The following is a 27,116-nucleotide window of genomic DNA, read 5'->3' as shown; positions in this document are numbered from 1 at the left end:
TCCCACCACTAAGCACATCTTTCCCTGCCCCCCGGCCCCCCGCCAGCCTTCTGCAGGGATCGCTCTCTACGCGACTCCCTTGTCCATTTATCCCCCCCCATCCCTCCCCACTGATCTTCCTCCTGGCACTTATCCTTGTAAGCGGAACAAGTGCTACACATGCCCTTACACTTCCTCCCTTACCACCATTCAGGGCCCCAGACAGTCCTTCCAGGTGAGGCGACACTTCACCTATGAGTCGGCTGGGGTGATATACTGCGTCTGGTGCTCCCGATGTGGCCTTCTATATATTGGCAAGACCCAACGCAGACTGGGAGATCGTTTTGCTGAACACCTACGCTCTGTCTGCCAGAGAAAGCAGGATCTCCCAGTGGCCACACATTTTAATACCACATCCCATTCCCTTCTGATATGTCTATCCACGGCCTCCTCTACTTTAAAGGTGAAACCACACTCAGGTTGGAGTGTGATGGCATGAACATTGACTTCTCTAACTTCCGCTAATGCCCCCCCTCGTACCCCATCCGTTATTTATTTATATACACACGTTCTTTCTCTCTCTCTCTCCTTTTTCTCCCTCTGACTATACCCCTTGCCCATCCTCTGGGGTTCCCCTCTCCCCCTTTTCCTTCTCCCTGGGCCTCCTGTCCCATGATCTTCCCATATCCCTTTTGCCAATCACCTGTCCAGCTCTTGGCTCCATCCCTCCCCCTCCTGTCTTCTCCTATCATTTTGGATCTCCCCCTCCCCCTTTCAAATCTCTTACTAGCTCTTCCTTCAGTTAGTTCTGACGAACAGTCTCGGCCCGAAACATCGACTGTACCTCTTTCTAGAGATGCTGCCTGGCCTGCTGCATTCACCAGCAACTTTGATGTGCGTTGCTAGTTTTGCTTGCCTGTTTGTTGGCTATGTGGACAGTCTATGTTGCAAGCCTACACTGGAGACCACTTTTCCTACACTACATCCACTATTACATTGGTGCTGCTTCCTACACCTGTCCTGAACTTGTCGATTTCATCCAATTTGCCTCCAACTCCACCCGGCCCTCAAATTCACCTGGTCCATTTCCGACACCTCCTTTCCCTTTCTCGATCATACTGTCTCTATGTCCGGAGACAACTTATCCACCGATGTCCATTATAAACCAATGGACTCTCACAACTACCTGGACTATACCTCGTCCTACCCTGCTACTTGTAAAAACGCCATCCCCTTCTCTCAATTCCTCCATCTCCGCTGCATCTGCTCTTAGGATGAGGCTTTTCATTCTAGAATGAAGGAGATGTCCTCCTTTTTCAAAGAAAGGGACTTCCCTTCCTCTACCATCAACGCTGCCCTCAACCGCATCTCTTCCATTTCACACACACCTGCTCTTACCCCATCCTTCCGCCACACAGCCAGGGATAGGGTTCTTCTTGTCCTCACCTACCACACCACCAGCCTCTGCGTCCAGCACATAATTCTCCGAAACTTCTGCCACCTCCAAATGGATCCCATCACCAAACACATTTTGCACCCCCCTCCACTTTCTGTAGGGATCGCTCCCTACGCAACTCCCTTGTTCATTCGTCCCTCCCCCAAACTCCTTCCTGGCACTTAACCTTGCAAGCGGAACAAGAGCTTCACCTGCCCCCTACCCCTCCTCCCTCACTACCATCCAGGGCCCCAAACGGTCCTTCCAGGTGAGGCAACACTTCACCTGTGAGTCTGTTGGGATCATATACCGTGTTTGGTGCTCCCGGTGTGGCCTCTGAATATCGGGAGACTGTTTCACCGAGCATCTATGCTCCATCCGCCAGAACAAGTGGGATCTCCCAGTGGCCACCCATTTTAATTCCACTTCCCATTCCAGTATGTCCATCCATGGACTCCTCCACTGTCGGGATAAGGCCACATTTAGGTTGAAGGAACAACACCTTATATTCCGTTTGGATAGCTTCCAACCTGATGGCATGAACACTGATTTCTCAAGCTTTCAGTAATGCCTCCCCACCTTCATCATTTCGCGTCCCCTTCCTCCTCTCTCATGTTATCTCCTTCTCCACCCATCGCCTCCCTCTGGTGCTTCTCCTTCCCCCCCCCCACCCCCCCACTTTTCTTCTTTGGCCTTCTGTCTCTTTCACCAATCAACTTCCTAGCTCTTTGCTTCATCCCACCCCCTCCAAATTTCACCTATCACCTGGCATTTCTCTCTCCTCTCCCTCCCACCTTTCAAACCTGCTCCTCAGCTTTTTTTCTCCCGTCCTGCCAAAGGGTTTTGGCCCAAAATGTCGACTGTAGTTTTTTTTTTCCATAGAAGCTGCCTGGCCTGCTGAGCTTCTCCAGTATTGTGTGTGTTGCTTGGACGTCCAGCATCTGCAGACCTTCTCTTGTTTGTGACTCACTTTTCAATGAGGTGTTTTATCCTAAAGTCACCCTTTTCTGCGTCAATATACAACCCAGAGCATTAAAAACAGAATTGAGAGTTTATGAATACATAAATATACTCATTTAAAAATATCTATACACTAAGATTTAGAACAATTGGCTACATCAATGAAGGATCATGGTTATCTCCTATAGGATTCACTTGTCGCTCACATGGGAAAGGCTCAACTCAGGTTTTAAATATAGAAGTCTTATGTTTAAAATTAGTTCCTCTTCATGACGAATACCTTATAAATGCTTTGATAAATCTTTGTGTTCAAATGTTCAGTAGAATTAGATGTTACAACCCTGTGCTTTAAAATCATTCCAAGTTTAAGCGCAAATATAGAAAATTTGTGCTCCATTTACCATCATTACTCCAATAGTTACCATATCTACAATAGTTTATATTACAGCCTTGAAAAAAAACTATGACCTCGATTATATTCGGGCATTGTCCTCATTCGCATTAATTTTATCTTTGAGTTCTTCACTAGTGCTGTCATTCACCAATACGGTCAGAGCATGAAACCAGGTCACTTCAGTTGTCGTAGCTAACCAATACGGCAAATGAAGGTGAACTGCACAATGCAATGCTTTTCTTGCCCTCTTGTCTAACTTTCTTAGAATAGCTTAAGTGAAATCCACACACAAACATCTCCGTTTTTGTCACTAAAGTGATACAGTGGCATGCAAAAGTGTGGGCACCCCGGTCAAAATTTCTGTTACTGTGAATAGCTAAGCGAGTAAAAGATGACCTAATTTCCAAAAAGCATAAAGTTAAAGATGACACATTTCATTAATATTTTAAGCAAGATTACTTTTTTTTATTTCCATCTTTTACAGTTTCAAAATAACAAAAAAGGAAAAGGGCCCGAAGCTAAACTTTGGGCCCCTACATGGTCAGTACTTAGTAACACCCCCTTTGGCAAGTATCACAGCTTGTAAATGCTTTCTGTAGCCAGCTAAGAGTCTTTCAATTCTTGTTTGGGGGATTTTCGCCTATTCTTCCTTGCAAAAGGCTTCTGGTTCTGTGAGATTCTTGGGCCGTCTTGCATGCACTGCTCTTTTGAGGTCTATCCACAGACTTTCGATGATGTTTAGGTCGGGGGACTGTGAGGGCCATGGCAAAACCTTCAGCTTGCACCTCTTGAGGTAGTCCATTGTGGATTTTGAGGTGTGTTTAGGATCATTATCCTGTTGTAGAAGCCATTCTCTTTTCATCTTCAGCTTTTTTTTTACAGATGGTGTGATGTTTGCTTCCAGAATTTGCTAGTATTTAATTGAATTCATTCTTCCCTCTACCAGTGAAATGTTCCCCATGCCACTGGCTGCAACACAAGCCCAAAGCAGGATTGATCCACCCCCATGCTTAACGGCTGAAGAGGTTTTCTTTTCATGAAATTCTGCACCCTTTTTTCTCCAAACATACCTCTGTTCGTTGCGGCCGAAATTTTAACTTCATCAGTCCACAGGACTTGTTACCAAAATGCAACAGGCTTGTTTAGACGTTCCTTTGCAAACTTCTGATGTTAAATTTTGTGGTGAGGATGCAGGAAAGGTTTTCTTCTGATGACTGTTCCAGGAAGGTCATATTGATGCAGGTGTCACTGCACAATATAACAGTGCACCACCACTCCAGAGTCTGCTAAATCTTCCTGAAGGTTTTTTGCAGTCAAACAGGGATTTTGATTTGCCTTTCCAGCAATCCTACAAGCAGTTCTCTTGGAAAGTTTTCTTGGTCTTCCAGACCTCAACTTGACCTCCACCATTCCTGTTAACTGCCATTTCTTAATTACATTACAGAAAAGGCTACCTGAAAACGCTTTGCTATCTTCTTATAGCCTTCTCCTGCTTTGTGAGTATCAATTATTTTAATTTTCAGAGTGCTAGGCAGCTGCTTAGAGGAGCCCATGGCTGCTGATTGTTGGGACATGGTTTGAGGAGTCAGGGTATTTATAAAGCTTTGAAATTTGCATCACCTAGCCTTTCCTAACGATGATTGTGAAAAACCCATAGCCTTAACAAGCTATTTAAGGTCTGAGACCTTGGTAAAAATTATCTGAGAGTTCAAATCTGTTGGGGTGCCCAAACTTTTGCATGGTGCTCCTTTCCTTTTTTTCTACTCTAAAATTGTACAAAACAAAAATAATACCCTATTCTTGCTTAAAATGTTGAAAAGAATGTTTCATCTTTAACTTTATGACTTTTTGGAGATCAGTTCATCTTCTACTCACTTAACTATTCACAGTAACAGAAATTTTGACCAAGGGTGCCCAAACTTCTGCATGCCACTGTATGCCCAAAGTAGAGGTGGTCAAATACACACAACCAGTAAAAGAAGCACACCTCCAATCAATGACACCTACCATGCATGCAAACTATTTAATGACAAAAGACTACTCATTGTTCACTCAAGTTTCATAATTTTAGGTTGTCCATAGGTGGAAAACTTGTGCCATTTCAGAAATGGTGTGCTGTCTTCACATCTATTTTACAGATAGAGCGGGTAGAGAATCAAACAATATTCCCATTCTAGGCTATTTGATTCAAATTAAATTAAACCCCTAATACTTTGGTGATGAACAATGAGAGACAGTACAACACCAGAACAAACTCACAGCAAGAAGTGCGCATGTGAAACTTCCCAGCAACTCTCCTAAGAAATTACAGTCTAAGCATCTCTACTCCAAGGATCTCTGGCCAAGATTTGCATGACTTCATAGAAAACAAAAATCTCCATTCCACAAGAGATCTTACCCACGCAACAACCATTTGTTGGCAGTGTATTTTTTTAATAAATGACTTCAGTATTCCAACCCTACAAACTATCAAAACAGATGCTTAAGAAACACACCAGTCACTTGAGAAGAATGTGGACCTCAGTCCCTCAAGTTACTAATCAAGACAAATAACTGCAATGCACCTGGGCTAATTTTCTGTTGCTGAGGTTAACTATTTTATACTGCAGAATGGTTAAAGACACATCTGCTTTGATTGCTTATTCCATGTGTTATCACACAGTTCCATCTCTACTAGCAGCAAAGCTGGGAACAAGGACTCCCACAATTTGGCCTAAGGAGCATTTTGCAGAACTACTTCTCCAAATACAGAATTTTTAAAGTAACAAAAATTCCATAGGGATATGACACAAAATTTCACAGAGCCACAAGGAGAGAGCAGAACAGATAACCAGAAGCTTATCATAAGGCTAAGTTTACGGGAGAATGCAGGGGAAGTCGTAGCTTGGCACAGCTACATTTAGGGATCAGCAAAAGATCACATTTGGCGGGCAATGTTCTTCCAGAGGTAGGAAGGAATGAATGAATGAGGTCAGGGAAGGAAGAGCCACACAGACAGAGGAACAGTTAGGGTTCCAAAGGGACTTGATTCACTCTTGCATACTCCTAGCTCCTGGTGCTTATTGTCAGAGGAACTGGAAGAGATCTGACTGTCCTCCAAATTAGAAATATATTTAGTGTTGGAGCAGGAAAGATAAAGAATCAACAGAATGAAAATGGAGCTTACTGGGTGAAATTTTAAGCAAGATTCATGTGTTCTCGAGTACAGGTTGATATTTTGAGGCTTAAGCCCTTTCAGGCATTCCCACAGATAGGAGGAACTTTTCCCGAGATGGGGAAATCAAGGAAAAGGAGAATAATTTTACAATTACCGCTAGACAAACAAAAAGAAACAGAAAACCTTGACATTATATAGCAGAAATTTGGAACATATTTCCCCAATAGAGTAGTTAATAGAATATTTGGGGAAAGAAGCTCAATAGAGGTTTGTTTCTCAGGGTTATTGATGTATATGGAGCCACAGCAGGAAAACTGACTACAGACAGAAATCACCCAAAATATAACCAAATGGCAGAGGTAGATGACACGCTGATGGGCTACAGCTGGTTACACATGAGGAATTGACCCCACTACAAGCGATTAAACAAAGCATAATTCAAAGTTCATGAATCAAAAGCAGGTCAGCGTCTGACTACAAAAAGATAATAAAATAATTATCTGGAATATAATTTGATGATAGATGTGAAGTACAGCTGTTTGAATGTTATCAATTCATCCCAATTGTGTACAAGGTGTGGTCACCTGGAACTTTGCTCAAACTATCTTAACTCCATTTCAGTTAATGCCCTCACTGTCACCAGAAGTAGCCCACACGTTACAACAGGCTTCAGGTTCAGTTTTACTATTACACCACAGATATTAAACTGTCTGGCATTCCTCTGTTTATAATGGGTCTGTTAAAGTGCAAAGAAATTGAATGCATCAAATAGAAAAATAATGGACATGACATGGGTAATAACAGTCTTACCCAAGACCATGATTGCTCTTGGCAAATTTTTCTACAGATGTGGTTTGCCATTGCCTTCTTCTGGGCAGTGTCTTTACAAAGACAGGTGACACCAGCCATTATCAATACCCCTCAAAAATGGTCTATCTGGCGTCAGCGGTCACATGACCAGGACTTGTGACATTTATTTATTTATTGAGATACAGAGCAGAATGGGCCCTTCTAGCCAGGCCACCCAGAAATCCCCTGATTCAGCCTAATCACGGGAAATTTACAATGATTAATTAACCTACCAACTGGTACGTCTTTGGATTGTGGGAGGAAACCGAGCACCCGGAGGAAACCCATGTGGTCATAGAGAGAACATACAAACCCCTTACAGACAGCAGCGGGAATTGAACCTGGGTCGCTGGTACTCCAATGCATTGTGCTAACCACTAAGCCACTGTATGTGTCAGCTGTTCATAAGACCATCCACCGCCTGCTCCCATGGCTTCACGTGACCCTGATCAGGGAGGGGGATGCTAAGCAGATACTATACCCTATCCAAGGGTGACCTGCAGGCTATCGGAGAGGAGAAGCACTTTACCCCCTCCTTTGGTAGAGAAGCCTCTTCATCCTGCCACCTAATTATGGACCAATATTACGAAAAAAAAATACACTGTAATCAGAACATCACATTGCCTCAAGCATCATTTTAGGTGGCAAACAACAGGAATTCTGCAGATGCTGGAAATTCAAGCAACACACATCAAAGTTGCTGGTGAACATGACCATTTTAGGTCACCTGGTTTCATAATGTACAAATAGCTCTCTTGTTATTTTTTCAGCTGTTCAGACTGCCTGGTAGAAACAGAGGCAACATTGCAGCCTGTCCTATAAGCATAACTTCTGATGTCTCTTAACCTTGACTATCAAAAACCGCACATCCAAATTCAGGAAGCATACAGGCTGAAATAAGGTCACAATAAAGAAATAAAAAGAACCTCTTACTTCTGGCACAGTACATTAGTGATGGTCTGGTATTAATCATCACAATACTAATACGAAGAAAATCTCATTTAAACGCATCACTAGTTCTAAGTTCTAATAGGATTCTTAAATATTGTTGGCAACAAAATCCAATAGTCCAACATCTGATTACTCAGAAATCATGATAGTTCAGCATTTGGCGTAATTTGTTAGTTTTGTACCAGAGGGAGGGGGTCTGGAGTGCAAGTGGGTGGTGCATGTTTCATCATCTTTTAAAGGACAAAAAATAGTTTTATTAATGCAATATATTTTCAGTCCGTGAGCTATATCCCTGTATTTTGTGATCAGTGGCTTGAAAAATTATAAAAATTACTGCTTAGGCTAAAGTACATCTTTATACCTCAAACAACAGGAATTCTGCAGATGCTGGAAATTCAAGCAACACACATCAAAGTTGCTGGTGAACGCAGCAGGCCAAGCAGCATCTATAGGAAGAGGCGCAGTCGACGTTTCAGGCCGAGACCCTTCGTCAGGACTAACTGAAGGAAGAGTGAGTGACGAAGGGTCTCGGCCTGAAACGTCGACTGCGCCTCTTTATACCTCAAGCTCGTGCCAGATAATCACAGTCACTCAAGGACGTTTACCACATTCCCGTGAAATGTCCTAACAGTTCAGTTTGCACTAATCTTTCTAACGTAAGTATAAAGGGTGTGATAACATGAACCATTACTAGACAAACAGCCAGTGTTACAGATAATTGCTACAGAGATCTGATTAAATCTCACCAAGGCAAATAGAAAACTTGAATTCACGAAATTAAAACTAGTTTCAGTAATGGTGAGCATAAAATTTGCAAATCTTCACAAAAATGCATTAAATTTACAAAACAAAAATTTTTGGCAGAATCTCAGCTGGAGACGAGAGGGCATACAGGAGCGAGATATATCAGTTAGTTGAGTGGTGTCGTAACAACCTTGTACCCAACGTCAGTAAGACTAAAGAACTGATTGTGGACTTCAGAAAGGCTAATACGGGGAATCACACACCAGTCCTCAGAGGGATCAGAAGTTGAAAGAGTGAGCAATTTCAAGTTCCTGGATGACAATGTCTCTGAGGATCTAACCTGGACCCAACATATCGATACATCTACAAAAAAAAACGTACAATAGCAGCTATACTTCAGGAGTTTGAAGAGATTTGGAATGCCACCAAAGACACTCGCAAGTTTCTACAGATGTACCGTGGAGAGCATTCTAAATGCACAAGATTGAAATAAGCTGCAGAGAGTTGTAAACTTATTTCGTTCCATCATGGGCACTAACCTCCATTGTATCCAGGGCATCTTCAAGCAGAAGTGCCTCAAAAAGGCAGCATTCATCATTAAGGAGCCCCATCACCTAGGATATCTCTTGTTCTCATTGCTACCATCAGGAAGGAGGTACAGGAGCCTGAAGGCACACACTCAACCATTCAGGAACAGCTTTATTTCCCTCCGCCATCAGATTTCTGAATGGATTGAACCCATGAACACCACCTCACTACACTTCTTTTGATTTATATTTTTGCTCTACTTATTTATTTTTATATATATACACACACACACACGCACACACACACACACACACACACACTATAATTCACAGTTTTCTCTCTCTATTCTTATGAATTGCATTGCACTGCTGCCGCAGAGACAACACATTTCACGACACATGCCAATGATATTCAAGCCAATTCTGAAGAAAATTCATCACCCAGTGTATCCTACATTTAACTTCAAGTTCATCAATGTGGCTGATTCTTAACTGTTTCAGTACAGGGGCAATTAAGGTCAGGAAAAAAAACTGTCAGCAGCATCTACTTCCAACAAGCAAATCCATAATACACATTCCAAAACAAATCCATCTGTTCTGTTTCTTGCAGTTGTAATACTCAAAGATATCTTGCACTGCACCTCTGTTAGTTGAGAGGGTCTTAATCTGGTTGCAAAAAGGACTGCAGAGACCTGATTTCTTTTTAAATCACCTGCATAGCCAAAAACGGCTTTTATTTTGAGTGCTGAAAAGTCCTGGAAACAATGAAGTACAATCAGTTAACTGATAAATTAATGCTTGAATACTTGGAGCATAGCTTCATTTGTTTACAAATATGGAACTTTTTTAAAAAAATCTGCCTCAACAGAAAATGTGAGGATTCAGTTCAATATCTCAGTTACTGATGATATTTGTGACTGCACCGATTCATTAGCCTGGATATGTTCACACTTCGCTTTCCATCCAATCAACCATGGCTTTTGTGTTTAACTGGTTGGGTTCAAGTTCCACTCCAAAGACCTAAACAAAATTCACCCTCCGAGGCAGAATTGAGATGCTGAATGCTCGCAGGTACATGCAGCACCATTTAGAGGAAAAGCAGTAAACATTTCAGTATCCTAACCAATATTTACTGCTCATTATTACTTTGTAATTTGTAGGAACTTTCCTTGTACCAAGTGATGCATTTCCTAAATAGCGGCTACATATGAAAATAATTTATTGGATATTCCAAAGCTTTACAACCAAAAAATTATGAAAAGTGCTATACAGATGCATATTCATGCTAGAAGCGGAATACCTGGAAATTAGTCAGGAAAATATTTAATTTCTCAAGAATTGTTACTGCCAGATAAATTAATTGAATTAAAATATGATATAATAGATCAGGGTTTTCAACCTTTTGTATGCCATGGACCAATACCATTAAGCAAGGGATCTGTGGACCCTAGGTTGTCAGCTCCACAATAGGTAAACAGGGTGCAAGGATGAGATGGCCTGTTTTGCTTCCTATGTGTCTTACTATTTCTAATGCAATTAGCATTAGATCCAGGTTAAATCCCAGAAACATTACCCCAGCAGGTCTCAACTGCATATATTAGATGCAGATCAAAGTTCTCCAGTATGACCTGGTTTTAAGTCTCAAGCACATTAACCACTACAGCAATGACAGGTTCACACAAGTCATTTAAAAGTTATTTAGATGAAAATTAGGTTATACTGCAGTACTTGAGCTATATATAAAAAAAAGATTGGGGATTGAGAAAATAAAATCTTTTCCAATGAAAACACATAACCAAACCATCTGCACAGAAGTCGAGTTCAGATCACAGAAATAAAAGGCCAATGTTGTAAATATTTTCCATTTGTTTTCACACAAAAGAGTTACAAAATACAAGTGGATTAAGATGTTAGCTGCCCTGTGCTATCACCAGTGGGATCATCAGTTGATCTGCCACTTGTCTTCAGGAGTTTCGGCCCGCTTATGATCAAGACTCCTGAGGTGGTGGGCCAGCAGTGCTAAAGCACCACCTCCCACTGGTGAGCTTAAAAACTTGGCATCTGCCTCTATCAGAGTTGTTTGTCACTTCCATCCAATAGATAGTCTGCTCTTCAGGTGTCTATACAACTACTGAAGTGTTTGCAAGATATGTATACACTGTGTGACTATCTGCCCCTCTGGACATACTTGGTCCACACCCATGCTGAACCTTTCTCTGCTGCCTCAGCTGCAGCCCTGCTGGTTGACTTGATCTCTCTTCTGGTGAAGCCAAGGTCACGCAGCCACTTCTGGACAGTGAACGCAATAAACCCACGGCAGCCTACTTCAAATGGATAGCATGAGACCTTCCACCCTCTGTCTCTGCACTCTGATCTTAATTCTGCATACTTGGTTAACTTGCGCTTATGGGCTTCATCGATGTTGTCTTCCCAGGGGACTGTGAGTTCACCAATAACCACTTCTCTACTGGTGTCAGACCATACGATTATATCTGGACGCAATGTGGTGAGAGCACACAAAAAAAGGATCACAGATGACGAGGAGGTCAGAAACAATCCGCAAGTTCTCTGAATGCCAGGCTCCAGCTGACTGGCTACCCTTGGAAACAGCGTACTCATTTGCCAAGAGATATCCTGCTCGGCTCAGAAGGTTTTCCACAGTGCAAAGAACAAATGCCTCCTACTGTACATACCATCATTCCATCCAGTGTTAGGAGGGAGAGACAGACAACTTCCAATCTTCAACAGAAACCCAGAGAAATACTGAACCAATATTAATATAAACCTCATGCAAATCAGGGCGGCATTTTATTAGGATACATTGTGCTTAGTGCAGAATAAACAGGGCAACACATCATACTTTGAACTGTGAAAACATGAATACAGGGGAATGGACTCTGCATTTAATTAGGAAGCAGTGTCTAGTAACAGATCAATACAGACAGTGTGCTGGAGGAGCTCAGTAGGTCAGTGGCACACAGACAAATGATAAGGAAACACTATAACTTATTGCCGATTTGGTCTTTTTGGGATTAGCAAGTATGTGAATGCTATGATTCACACTGCACCATTAACACTTTATGGGGAAAAAAAAAGTGTTTGATTAGATGAACAGCATTTGCTTTGAAGAAAAATAAACCCCCTGTAGAAGTAAAAATTGCCAAGAATATTTTCATGTAAACCACAAGATGGCAAACATACTTTCCCGTTTAATGAGATAATGGTCTATCAAACTCAACATTCCCATCCACCCTATGCTAATCTCTCACTCTCTTATGAAATATCTACCTCTGCCTTGAAAAAGTTTAGATTCTGCTTCCACTACCCTTTGAAGGAGTACAAAATACTTTTTTCCCCAAATCCAGTGATACCTAGTTCTAGATTCTCCAAAAAGGGGAAACAACTTCTTCACATTCATCATGTTTATGACCTTGCCAGTTTCAATCAAATCCCTTCTCATTTGTTTAAACTCCAAAGGAACCAAACCTTAACCTATCCAACTTTTCCTTAACAAAACCGCTTCAGCCCTGGGGAAAAGCCTCTGACTATCCACACGATCAATGCCTCACATTATCTTGTACACCTCTATCAGGTCACCTCTCATCCTCTGTCGCTCCAAGGAGAAAAGGCTGAGTTCACTCAGCTGTTGAGTGAACCATGGCAACATTTAACAGAATGTTCTTGTAAAACTAGCTAATGGAAATGAAGGAAGTTAACTCTCCTGGAGTCATACCAAGGTGGTTATGATCACCCATCTCAGCTCACAATTATAGCATGGCAACATGTGCCATCCCCAGCTTACTATTATCAGAATCAGGTTTATTATCACCAACATGTGACATGAAATTTGTTAACTTAGCAGCAGCAGTTCAATGCAATTCATAATCTAGAAGAAAAATATAAAATAGTAATAAATAATTAAATCGATTACAGTATACATATTTGAATGGATTAAAAACGTGCAAAAATCAAAAATACTGTACATTAAAAAAAAGTGAGGTAGTGTTCAAGGGTCCAATGTCCATTTAGGAATCGGATGGCAGAGGGGAAAAAGCTGTTCCTGAATCACTGAGTGTGTGCTTTCAGGCTTCTGTACTTCCTAACTGATGGTAACTGTGAGAAAAGGGCATGCCCTGGGTGCTGGAGGTCCATAATAATGGACACGGCTTTTCTGAGACACTGCTCCCTGAAGATGTCCTGGGTTCTTTGCACCCAAGATGGAGTTGACTAGGTTTACAACCCTCTGCAGCTTCTTTCAGTCCTGTGCAGTAGCCACCCCGCGCCCCCCACCCCCATACGAGACAGTGATGCAGCCTGTCAGAATGCTCTCCACAGTACATCTATAGAAATTTTTGAGTGTATTTGTTGACATGCCAAATCTCTTCAAACTCCTAATAAAATATAGCTGCTGTCTTGCTTTCTTTATAACTACACCTATATGTTGGGACCAGGTTAGATCCTCAGAGATCTTGACACCCGGGAACTTGAAGCTGCTCACTCTCTCCACTTCTGATCTCTATGAGGATTGGTACGTGCTCCTTCGTCTTACCCCTCCTGAAGTCCACAATCAGCTCTTTCGTCTTACTGACGTTGAGTGCCAGGTTGTTGCTGCAGCACCATTCCACTAGTTGGCATATCTCACTCCTGTATGCCCTCTCATCACCACCTGAGACTCTACCCACAATAGTTGTATCGTCAGCAATTTTATAGATGGTATTTGAACTGTGCCTAGCCACACAGTCATGTACATACAGAGAGAAGAGCACTGAGCTAAGCACACACCCGAGGTGTGCCAGTGTTCATCGTCAGCGAGGAGGATATGTTATCACCAATCTGCACATATTGTGGTCTTCCGCTTAGGAAGTCGAGGATCCAGTTGCAGAGGGAGGTGCAGAGGCCCAGATTCTGCACTTCTCAATCAGGTTTGTGGGAATGATGGTATTAAATGCTGAGCTATAGTCGATGAACAGCATCCTGACATAGGTGTTTGTGTTGTCCAGGTGGTCTAAAGCCGTGTGGAGAGCCACTGAGATTGGGTCTACCATTGACCTATTGTGGCGACAGGCAAATTGCAATGGGTCCAGGTCCTTGCTGAGGCAGGAGTTCAGTATAGTCATGACCAACCTCTCAAAGCATTACTGTCGATGTGAGTACTACCGGGCAATAATTATTAAGGCAGCTCACATTATTCTTCTTAAGCACTGGTATAATTGTTGCCTTTTTGAAGCAAGTGAGAATTTCTGCCCGTAGCAGTGAGAGGTTGAAAATGTCCTTGAATACTCCTGCTAGTTGGTTGGCACAGGTTTTCAGGGCCTTACCAGGTACTCATTCCATCTGGACTTTCCACCTTGCAAGGGTTCTCTCTCTTTAAAGACAGCCTAACATCAACCTCTGAGACAGAGATCACAGGGTCATCAGGTGCAGCAGGGATCGCCACAGCTGCAGTTGTGTTCTCCCTTCCAAAGCAGGCATAGAAGGCGTTGGGTTCATCTGGTAGTGAATCATCGCCGCCATTCATGCTATTGGGTTTTACTTTGTAGAAAGTAATAACCTGCAAACCCTGCCAAAGTTGTCGTGCATCTGATGTTGCCTCCAACCTCATTCGAAATTGTCTCTTCGCCCTTGAAATAGCCCCCTGCAAATCATATCTGGTTTTCTGGTACAGGCCTAGGTAGCCAGACTTGAATGCCACAGATCTAGCCTTCAGCAGATGACGTACCTCCTGGTTCATCCATGGCTTTTGATTTGGGAATGTAGAGTAAGTCTTTGTAGGCACACACTCATCCACACAGGTTTTAATGAAGTCGGTAACAACTGTAGCATAATCATCTAGGTTTGAAGATGAATCCTTGAATACAGTCCAGTCCACCTATTCAAAGCAGTCTTGTAGGTGCTCCTGTGCTTCCCTTGTCCATACCTTCTTGGTCCTCACTACTGGTGCTGCAGTCTTCAGTCTCTGCCTATACTCAGGGCGTAGAAGTACAGCCAGGTGATCAGGCTTCCCGAAGTAAAGGGCGTGGAATAGCACAGTAGGCATTCTTGATGATGGTGTAGCAATGTTCCAGTGTGTTGTTTCCTCTGGTATTGCAAGTGATCTGTTGACGTTAATTACATAGTGATTTTTTTCAGACTGATCTAGTTAAAGCCTCCCAGAACGACAGTGAAGGCTTTCGGGTGCGCTGTTTCGTGCATGTTGATTCCATGGCTCAGATCATCTAAACCTGACTGACATTAGCCTGAGGTGGAATGTATACTGCTACCAAAATGACCCCAGAGAATTCCTGTGGTAGGTAAAAAGGACAGCACTTAACTGCTAGGTATTCCAGGTCTGGTGAGCAGAATTGGGACAGCACTGATATATTTGTGCACCAAGAAGAGTTGATTATGAGGCATTCTCCTCCACCTCTGCTTTTGAGAGACTCTGTAGATCTATCCTGATGGTGTATAGTAAACTTGTCGATCTGAATCACTGCATCTGGTACAGAAGGAGTTAACCAGGGTTTCTGTGAAACGAAGGACAGATGTGGTCCTAACGTCCCTAGATTACACTGCAGTTAACCAAGGCTTCTACAAAATCATTTCCCAAGACTATGGCCTCTGTCACTGAGGAAAAGATCAGCATGTCACTCCTCAACAAATCATATACCTTCCCGGGTTGTAAATATTTTGCTGTCCTTTCATCAGTAGGTCTATATCTTGAAATTCCCAACCAGAGCACTGCGGATAGGACAGGCAATTCAAGGGAGTTGCTTACCACAACTTTTTCTTGGGTAATTAGGGTTGAGCATTAGCTTTGCCAGCTGGGTCCTCATCTCTTAAAATGAATAAATAAGAACAAGTACGTGAAGGCATGGCTTTCATTGGGTGGCTAAAATACATTTCTTCTGCTTCTGTGGAGCAACAACCTTGCACTCAACATCAGCAAGACCAAGGAATTGACTGCAGACCTCTGGCAGGGGAAGTCAGGAATCCTCGAGAAGTCACCGGTGGAAAGGTGAGCAGCTTCATGTCCCTGGGCATCAACACGTCAGAGGATCAATCCTCAGCCCAACATACTGACGCAAGCATGAAGACAAGTCAGTGGCTCTACTTTATTCGGAGCTTGAGCAGATTTTGTATGTCACCAAAGAGTCTGGTAAATTTCTACAGATGCACTGTGGTGAGCATCCTAACTGGTTCATCAGATTCTCGTATGCAGGCTCCAACGTGCAGGATCAAAAGTGGCTGCAGAGGTTGTGACTCAGCCAGCTCCATCGTGGACACAACCCTGCCTGTAGTTACCTTCAAGATACAACCTGGATCAACATGATTCAAAAAGGACCACCACCATCTGTTACAACCATCAGAAAGATTACAGGTGCTTGAAGACCCACACCTAATGTTTTAGGAGCAGCTTCTTAACCTCCGCCACCAGATTTCTGAACAGTCAACGAACACTACCTTGGTATTCCTCTATTGCATTATTTACTTTCGTACCTTATAATAATTTGTGTCCTGCAGTTCAGCTGCCACAAAACAACAAATTTCACAGCATATGGCAGCAATAATGAACCTGATCTTGATTTGTGTATTCTCATAATAGATCTCAATTAGCCATGGAATTTAGCAACAACAGCACAGACCAACTTAAAGCTTGAAAAGTGGATTAAATTGTGAGAGACATTCCTTTGGGCAAAGTATTCCTCCTGTGATCCAAATATGCTGGAAAGTATTTACTGATGGGTGATATCTTATTGTGGGCTGATGGTAACAGTATTTGCCAAAGTTACTTTATAGTAGGCATGAAATTGTTTCCAAAATGCTCATTGCTTCATTACCTTTTTGAATACACAAGCCAAGTCCACTTTACACTGGCAGCTGTTGTCCATAACCTAGACACAATTATTTTAAACTTGCATGCAAAATAACTCATTTGTAGTCATGCTGAATGTATTAAATATAGACTCAGGCTGTTATAAAACTTCCTCCAAGCTGACATGACATTAAGACAGTGCTACAAACCACCTTATTTACAGCTAAACAGAAAGCTCAATAGCCAACACAGATAAACACACAGCTTGCCAAGTGATAAAGGCAGAAACAATGTAAGGAGGTAGTCAGACAGAAAAGAGTATAAACAGGATACGTAGAAAGTTACTTAACTCTACTCAGAAGCCTGGGCTACTGACCTGGAGACAATTTGAATTCCCTCATAAGAAGTTTAATTTCAAGCAATTAACTAAAAAGTTAGTAACATCAACAGTGACCATGAAGACCCTTCCTCTCCCAGTAGCTGAAGCCTTTGAAGCTTCTGTTGGCATTTCAGTAGCACTGATTTTTTTTAAACAGGATGGTGTTGCTAGCCCCATGCTAGCCCTCCTCCTTTCGTACCTATGGTTGGGACCATCTATGGCAGAGTTATTAAAACCCATATAGCTCACAGATACCCTCCAGGGAAGGAAATCTGCCATCTTTATTTAGACTAGTCTTATACATGACCCCAGACTCAACACAATATGGTTGACTCCTAAATGCCCTCTGAAATAATCTAACAAGTCAGACAAAAACAACAGGAATTTTGCAGATGCTGGAAATTCAAGCAACACACATAAAAGTTGCTGGTGAACGCAGCAGGCCAGGCAGCATCTCTAGGAAGAGGTGCAGTCGACGTTTCAGGCCGAGACTAACGAAGGGTCTCGGCCTGAAACGTCGACTGCACCTCTTCCTAGAGATGCTGCCTGGCCTGCTGCGTTCACCAGCAACTTTGATGTGTGTAACAAGTCTGACAACTCAGTAGCACTTTGATAGGGGCAAGAACCATAACACTGCTTCATGGAAATATTAAAAGAAAAATCACTGAACAGGCAAAACAATCAGAATCAGATTTATCTATATACTACTAAAACTCTCATGCTCTGTCTGTCTGTCTGTTCGTGACCTCCAATTAGCGCAAACAGTGCATTACAGCGGCACTTTTTTGGCTAAATCGATTTAAAATGTGCTAACTTACAGAATGCAGGCAAAGTGCAGGGTTATATATTCGTGTAAAATTGCTCATTCGCCAAAAATCAACAGGCTGCCTTTCACCCGAGACCCGATCGGCCATCATGGAAATCGGCACGCCACAGCCCGACGCACGCGCACGGCCAGCCTCAGTAGCGCCTCACAATGCTCACAGAGCCACCTCCACCTTGCATGGAGACCGCAACGCCACAGTCCGATACACGCGCACGGCCAGCCTCAGCAGCTACACCTACCGGAGCAAAAGGGCAGGGCAGCTCTATTTCGGGGGCACAAAATATTCTGCAAATGCTGGGGTCAAAGCAACACTTACAACACGCTGGAGGAACTCAGCAGGTCAGGCAGCACCCGTGGAAAAGAACAGTCAACGTTTCGGGCCGGAACCCTTCGTCAGGACTGTAGGGGGAAAGGGCAGAGGCCCTATAAAGAATGTGGGGGGAGGGTGAGGAGGAGAAGGCTGGTAGGTTCCAGGTGAAAAACCAGTAAGGGGAAAGATAAAGGGGTGGGGGAGGGGAAGTAGGGAGGAGATAGGCAGGAAAGGTGAAGAAGGAATAGGGAAAAGCACAATGGGTAGCAGAAGGAGGCAGAACCATGAGGGAGGTGATGGGCAGCTGGGGGAGGAGGCAGAGTGAAACTGGGATGGGGAAAGGGAGGGGGAGGGGGAGGGATACTGGGATGGGGGAAAGGCAGGGGAGGGATTTCGAGGGGTCACATTCTGCTAATCACCATTAGCATGTGCAGGATTAGGACAGATCTAACTGCCACCCATCAATAAGAGATAATTAAATCTTATTGTAATGACATACTTCCAGACACTCATAAAACCCTTTGCTGCAGTCAAAGGACAGCGGTGACTATATCACGTCCATTTAGGAGAGCGCCAACCACATCATCAAGAATAATCAGCATCTTTTGATGTTACTGCTTTGTATCTTCTATCCAGCATTAGGGTAAAAAAAAATGGTCAGCCTAATTATGCCACATGAAAAGGGAAGGGGGACATTATGGTCAAGAGATGATGCCAAACGTCATCGGGAAGCGGCAAGGGGAGAAGGGGGAGGGGGAGGGGGGGAGAGAGAGAGAGAGGGAGAGAGAGAAAAAAAGAGAACGAACAAGAATCGGATGAGACCAGGGACGCACGACTCCAGGATCGAAGAGTCAGGACAAAAAACGATGAGAGAAGAAGAGACAGAGGAGGAGAGGCATGCATGTCTCCAGGATCAGAGACAAACAACAAACAGCAGAAGAGCTGAAGGGACAGGGGATGAAAGGGCTGCACGTCTCCAGATTGACAATGAGAGCCACAAGGGTGGCAAATAAACCAGAAATGATGCCATCAAAAGTGTCCTTCATTAAATGAGAAGGAGCTATATTTGCTTTGCTACTCGTCGTTCATCTTTAATAAACTGAGGTTTTCTACTTCAGTTTCCAAAGCAAAGTGGTACCAATAACATTCAGGAAAATTTAATGTTCATTCTGCTCATATCAGATTGCGCTACCCTTCTCTCAAAGGGTGTCCCAACGGGTCATCCCATGGTCTAGTTTTTACTAAAATTCACTGTTCTGCGGCAGCAGTACAGCCCAGAGGTATAAAATAACACTTAATCGTAAAAATAAATAAATAACAGAAGGTGATTAACGAAGTAGTGTTCATAGATTCACGCACTGTTTAGACATCTGACAGTGGAGGGAAAGAAGGTGCTTCTAAATTGTTGAGTATGGGTCTTCAGGCTTCTGTACTTCCCCAACCTCTCCGCAGTCCTTGCAGCAGCATGACAGACACCTAGCATCAGATAAGCAACGTTCACAACTAAAACATCGATAATTTTTACAGGAAGAATGTGAAAACTAGAGAAAAGGTGCAGAGGAGATTTATAAGGATGTTGCCTGGATTGGGGAGCATGCCTTATGAGAACAGGTTGAGTGAATTTGGCCTTTTCTCCTTGGAGCGAACAGAGGATGAGAGGTGACCAGATAAGATGATGAGAGGCATTGATCGTGTCGATAGTCAGAGGCTTCTTCCCAGGGCTGAAATGGCTAACGCGAGAGGGCACAGTTTTAAGGTGCTTGGAAGTAGGTACAGAGGGGATGTTAAGAGTAAGTTGTTTTTTTTTACACAGAGAGTGGTGAGTGCTGGAATGGGCTGCCGGCGACAGTGGTGGAGACAGATACAATAGGGTCTTTTTAGAGACTCTTGCATAGGTACATTGAGCTTAGAAACATAGAGGGCTATGGGTCACTCTAGGCAATTTCTAAAGTAAATACATGTTCGGCACAGCATTGTGGGTCAAAGGGCCTGTATTGTGTTGTAGGTTTTCTATGTTCTATGATAGTAACAAGAAGGGGCCAGGTCCCGGATAAAAATGGCCCTTCATGATAGATGACACCTTCTTGAGGATGTCCTTGGTGGTGGGCAGGGTTGTGCTCATGATGGAGCTGGGTAAGTCTATAATTCTGTACAGCCTACTGCGATCCTGTGCATTGGAGGCTCCATATCAGGCTGTGATGCAACCAGTCCAAATGCTTTCCACCATGAATCTATAGAAATTTGTAAGTATCTTTGGTAATATACCAAATCTCACCAAAATCTAAACAAAGTCAAGCCACTTGCTGTGCTTTCTTCATAACTGCATCAATATATTGGACCCAAGACACATCCTCTGAGATGATGACACCCAGGAACTTGAAGCTGCTCACCCTTTTCACCACTGACCCCTCAATAAGGACTGGTGTGCATTACCCTGACCTCTCCCTCCTGAAGTCTCTAATCAGTTCACTGTTCTTGCTAATGTTGAGTGTGAGGTTGCTGTTGCGACACCACTCAACCAGCTGAGCTAACTCACACTTATTTGCTTCTCAATTACCATCTAAGCTTCTTCTACCAATAACAGTGGTGGCAACTGCAGGTTTACAGATGACTTTTGAGTTATGCTTAGCCACACAGTTGTGCGTGGAGTAAAGCAGAGCAGTTGGGTAAGCACACATCCTTCAGGTATGCCTGTGTTGGTAGTCAGCAAGGAGATGTTATATAATGATCCACACTAACTGTGGTCTCCCAATAAGAAAGATGAAGATCCAGTTGCAGAGGGAGGCATGGAGACTCAGGTTTTGAAAAGCAACATACACAAGATGCTGTAGGAACTCAGTAGATCAGTCAGTATCAATAGAGGGGAATAAACAGTTAACATTTTGGGCCAAGACTCTTCATCAGGACTGCAAAAGAAGGGGGAACAAGCCAGATCACAGCGGGGGGGAAGGAGATTTGAACTCCCAGCTTTTGAAATCATTAGTGCTGAGGGAATGATGATATTGAACACCAAGCTGTAATCATTAATCAGGATTCTTGACATGTACCCTGCAGTTGTCTAGGTACTCCAAAGCAGAGTGAAGAGCCAATGTTTACTTTAAGCGTATAAAACATTTATAATGGCTCAATTATTTTTGAAAAAATGTTGAATGAACAAGTTTACATCACTATCTCAACAATTTCAGTGTATCAGATGGGCAGCAAAGCAGTCCAGGGTTGAAGTCAAAGAAAGTCCAGTATCCAATTTAACTTAAGATTCCAAAAAGGTTCATACAACTGTTCAGTCTGGACAGTCAAAACCTCACCTCAGAAAAGTCACACATTTCTTGGAATTTCACCATAAACAATGATGATTGTTCAGATTGCACCTACCAGTCTTTCACAACCTCAGGATATTTTAAAGAGCTTTACAGTCAATGAAATGAGGTGCTACAATATACAAAAAAAGCAGCAGTCAATCAGAGGAAGGTCTCACAAACACCACTGTGGAAATGAACATGCAGCTTCAGTGCTCGAGTAGTACTGGCCAGGATGATGGATCTCTCCTGCTTCTCCTCCTAATAGTGTCAATGAGATGTTTTACCCAAAAGGGAAAATGAAACTTTAATTTAAAGGCCCATTAGATATAATAACACTCTTGAAATACTGTATATAGAAATAAGGACAAGGTTCCTGGAGTCCCAGAAGTACAGTTTCAAGGAATAGACTTGTTAATAATTTATATGAACTGGCTTTTAGTTTGAGTAATTTATTAGACCAATCTGGTGAAGAACACAGAAGTATAATACTCTTGACATGCTCATGTTTTGTATTTGGCCTTCAGCCAACTAGTCCCAGGGGCTATACTCATTAAATCTCTCTTGAAACAAGGAATTAATGTTAATTTTGTAATGTTGCTTGATGAAGCTGAAGATCATGAAAATAACATGCAACTCCAATATAACTTCAAGCTACAAGGAAATTGAAAGCTCTGGAAGGATTCTGGAGGACAGCATCAAGGATGATTGACTTAATTTAATCAGCACCTACAGTAAAACCAGGTGTTAATCCCTCCGGACCACTAAAATTACAGGGTAATAAAGGATGATCAAAGAAGAGAAAATCCAACCTTCTGGAGAAAGGGGTCAGATGCCCATCAAAATCATTCAGTGAACAGTATAGGAATGCAAAGTAATGAAACACAATTCATCAAACACTGATAGGGACTAAATTTTCCTGAAACAGTACAGCACAGGAACAGGCCCTTCAGCCCAGGATGTCTATACCAGACACGACGACAAGTTAAACCAAATATCTACTTGCATGTGATTCATGCCCTGGCATGTTCATACATCTATCTAAAAACCTCAAGCTCCACTTCTGTATCTGGTTCCACCATTACCCCCAGCAACCCATTCCAGGTGCCTACTCACAATGTGTAAAAAAAAACAACTTGCTACTGCACATTTCCTTTAAACTTTCACTCTCACTTTAAATGCACAACTCTAGTATTTGATACTTCTACTCTGGAAAGAAGATTTCTGACTGTCTACCCTATCTTAATTTTATAAACCTCCCTCTGGTCTCCCGTCAGCCTCACAGAAAAAAAGCCCAAGTTTGTCTAACCTCTCTTTATAGCTCAGAACCTCTAATCCAGGAGACATTCTAGTAAACCTCTTCTGTATCCTTTCTGTACACCCTTCGTAGAACACGCACCTCTCCTTTATAACTATCTGCCTCAAAGCTTGAAAGTTCCATGTCCAATGGATTAGTAAAGGTCAAATTCAAACTGAAAAGGTAAAATTGACAAACACACTGGTCAGACTATTAGCTTCAAGGAACTATTTCAAAAAGGTTCTTGCCTATGGGAACACCTTAATCATACAGGATACAGCAAGATTCCATAAGAAAATGCAGAACAACCAGAAAATCTGCTTTACTCCTCTGGGTTTAGAGATAAATAGCAGAGTGAACTTTCCTGACCTATAAAGCTAAAAAATAATTAAGCATGCTCAAACCTTTGCAATACAAGCTTGAAATATTGTGCATTTCTCTTCTACATTTACACAGAGTCCATTCTGATTCACTGACTCCTGAATGACGGTAGGCTGTGGATAAAAATTGCCTCATTTCCTGATCAGATAACTGAACTGTGAATCACCCGAGGATTCACGAGCTTCATTAGACTTTCTGGGAGAGAGGGAGAGAGGGAGAGAGGGAGAGAGGGAGAGAGGGAGAGAGGGAGAGAGGGAGAGAGGGAGAGAGGGAGAGAGGGAGAGAGGGAGAGAGGGAGAGAGGGAGAGAGGGAGAGAGGGAGAGAGGGAGAGAGGGAGAGAGGGAGAGAGGGAGAGAGGGAGAGAGGGAGAGAGGGAGAGAGGGAGAGAGGGAGAGAGGGAGAGAGGGAGAGAGGGAGAGAGGGAGAGAGGGAGAGAGGGAGAGAGGGAGAGAGGGAGAGAGGGAGAGAGGGAGAGAGGGAGAGAGGGAGAGAGGGAGAGAGGGAGAGAGGGAGAGAGGGAGAGAGGGAGAGAGGGAGAGAGGGAGAGAGGGAGAGAGGGAGAGAGGGAGAGAGGGAGAGAGGGAGAGAGGGAGAGAGGGAGAGAGGGAGAGAGGGAGAGAGGGAGAGAGGGAGAGAGGGAGAGAGGGCGCTCTACATCAACTCAATTTGTCAGCAACACACAAATGCTGGAGGAATTCAGCAGGTCAGGCAGCATCTATGGGAAGGAATAGAGTCAATGTTTTGGGCTGAGACCCTTACTCAACTCTATTCTATCCACCATTAGGTTTATGGACTATTCCAGAATTGGCAACCAGTGTATAACATGGAAGTACATGTTTCACGATGTCAAACCTGATTCTGCAAAGCCACAAGCACTAAGGCTAGGTTTCATGATACCTTTTACACAGGGTGGTGGTGGATGCCTAGAATGTGCTGCCAGTGGTGGTGGTAGAGGCAGATACATTGGAGACATTTAAGAGGCTTGCGTGAATATGAGGGATTTCAACAATGTACAAGCAGAATGGATTAGGTCTCATTAACTTAATCACTTTGGGATAATATCGCAGGCTGAAGAGCCCTTCCTGTACTGTTCTATGCCCCAAGTGAAAGATTCAAATTAGATGTAACAGCTCAAAGCTCTTCTCTAGTACAGTTCTATAGCTGTGCATAGCACACAGCTCCTCATAGATGCCCAATATGTAACCTCACAGCCCAGTATATTCCGACTCACTCCACCATTAATATCAGGCCAGCAATCAATCCCAGCTGAAAATGGAATCAAAAAGAGCAATCCCAAACACACTGGATTCCATGAGATTACATAAAGTGAAGACAACGGTAAAAATGGGGTGGCAAGCTGTGAAGCTGCAACACGAGTCTACGCAAATGCTCCATTTTTAAAGAGGACCAGCAGTAGACAGCCAAGCAATCTCAAAACAATAGATACTTTAAAAGATCTGCAGTCCTGTCACGTCCAGTGATACACAAACTAATGGGAAGTTAGGGCTCCAAAAGCAATGATATTCTCAATGATCAGAGAGCTCAGAGTGCAAAAGACTAGGCTGAAACATTTGCAACCATCTTGGCTGCCTCCTTTGATTACTGCAACCAGCTAATTCCATTCACTACATTTGTATCAAAGCATGGCTGAGAGCACCGGATGCAAAGGCTGTGGGACGAGGACCAGACAACATCCCAGCTGTGGTGATGAAAATGCATTCCAAGATCAGCTATGCTTCAATCCAAGACGGCCCACTGTAATTATAACACCAACATCTTCTCAGCAACGTAGTAAATTGTTCTGGCTCTCTCCAGAAGAAGGTTACTACAGATAACAGTGAATAGGTTTACTATCAGATCATACAGTTGCTCTTAATTTGTTCACAGTTGATAGCAGATCAATCATACTACTCTCAATCTTCAGTAAAGCAAAAGAAAGAGCCAAAGACAGTGCAATGAATAACCTACAAAATGGTGCATAATTAGAGCTTGCGTTATTATGGCCTTGAATTTGGAGGTTATAAGAGAGGGCCTACTCCGAATATCAAGGTAACGCTTGACCAAGCACAGCTTTAAACAGCAATGGTAATCAAAGGGAAAATTTTCCATTGGCTGCAACTCAACACTAGGATGAGTCTTTAGGGGTAGCAAGGGGTTAACATCTGAAAATTATAGTTGGACTATCCAACAACACCTTTAACTGATGGTGTGCTGCCTCCAATCATTCAAGGTGCTCCTACACTCACCTTCCTTCCATCTTAAGGCGAGAAGAGGGGATGTTTCCTATTAACCACACAAATGTTCAATTCTGATCACAACTCCTCAACAAATGAAGCAACACACATCTTCCGTGCAAAGCCCAGATATAATTCAGGCAAGGGCTAAAAACTATAAGCAAGATATGCAATACAAAGTATCAGTCAATAACACCTCCTACAAAATACAGACAACATCAATCCTTGATATTCATTGAGACTACCAACATCCTGGGGGTCACCAGTTACCAAAATCTTAACTGGACAAGACACATAAGTACAATGACTACAAAAGTTGCTTGCTTGCTTCCTACCCTCCTAAAGTTCTTCTATCAGTTGTAAGGTAAGGTCAGCATTTCAACAAAATTCTCCAGAGCTGAGCTCAAGCCCTTCCAGGAAAATGCAGTCTGCTTAAATAGATATCTCAACAATAAACATTCACTCCCTTAACCACTGCACCCCATAATTAATAAAGGGAAGAACAGCAGATGCACATTTTCCTGAACTGGAGATATATTATTTCTTCATTCTAGCTTGGTCTAAACCCTGGAACAACTTCTCCAATAGCACTGTGCTAGTAGCATCATTAGGTAAACTACAGCAGTTCTAGGCCACCTGCCACCACCTTCTCAAGGGAAATAAATATTGGCTTTGGTAATGTCCTCTTCCTACATGTGATTAAAAAACACAATGCATACAATTCACCCCATCTGCACACATAGTTAGCATGGCGATAGGAGGCAGAGGATATCGGTGAACGGGTGTTTTTCTGGCTGGAAGTCTGCAACCAGAGGTGAAGATATAAGTAGACAGGATATACAAATAAATAGCTTAGATGAGAATGTAGTTGGTCTGATTAGTAAATTTGCAGATGACACAAACACTGTTGGAGCCACAGAGAGCAAAAAATGTCATCTGAGGGTACACCTGGACGGTGATCAGCTTGGAAGTCGTGAAGAACAGTGGCAGATAAAATTTAATCTGGACCAGAGCAAGGTTATTCGCTCTGGTAGGACATCTCGAGTTACTGCCAGGAACCTTAGCAGCATTGATAAACTGAGACCACTTGGGATGCAAGTCAGCCTCTCCCAGGTAGGTTGGGTAATGAAGGTATTTGGCATACATCACCTAATAGGCCAAGGTATTGAGTGTAAGAGTTAAGATATTATGTTGCCCTTGTACAAAACATTGGTTAGAGCACACTTGAAGTATTGTACACAGTTCTGCTTGCCAGACAGACTGTAAAAGAGATTCACCGGAACGTTACTGCGAATGGAGGGCTCTGGTTACAAGGAATGATTGGATAGGCTGGCTTTATTCTCACTGCAACACAGGAGGCTGAGGAGTGATTCAAGAGATATAATAAACTTATGGATTATCGAATAGTTATTAGATAGAGGCACGGAGTCTTTTCCCCTAGTTGGCAGGATGGGGGGGGTGGAGAGGGGGTGTGACTCTAAATTAAGAGGGGGTATAGTTTTAAGGAGAGAAGGGAGAAATTTAAAGATGTGAGAAGTGTGTTTATCTCCACTGAAGGTAGTAAGTTTCTGGAGTGAGCTCCCATAGGATGTAGTAGAGGCAGA

At 42.9% G+C, this 27,116-nt stretch overlaps 1 protein-coding gene across 1 annotated transcript in view; it reads right to left on the bottom strand.

Moving 5' to 3' along the window:
* Positions 1-27,116, bottom strand: part of LOC134358547 (sorting nexin-27-like) — a 141,399-nt gene that overhangs the window by 62,467 nt on the left and 51,816 nt on the right. The window lies entirely within an intron of this gene.

Source organism: Mobula hypostoma, chromosome 18 (assembly GCF_963921235.1).
Source record: "Mobula hypostoma chromosome 18, sMobHyp1.1, whole genome shotgun sequence".
NCBI lineage: Eukaryota > Metazoa > Chordata > Chondrichthyes > Myliobatiformes > Myliobatidae > Mobula > Mobula hypostoma.
The sequence above is the reverse complement of the archived record's forward strand: the minus strand, read 5'-3'. Positions and strand labels throughout refer to the sequence as shown.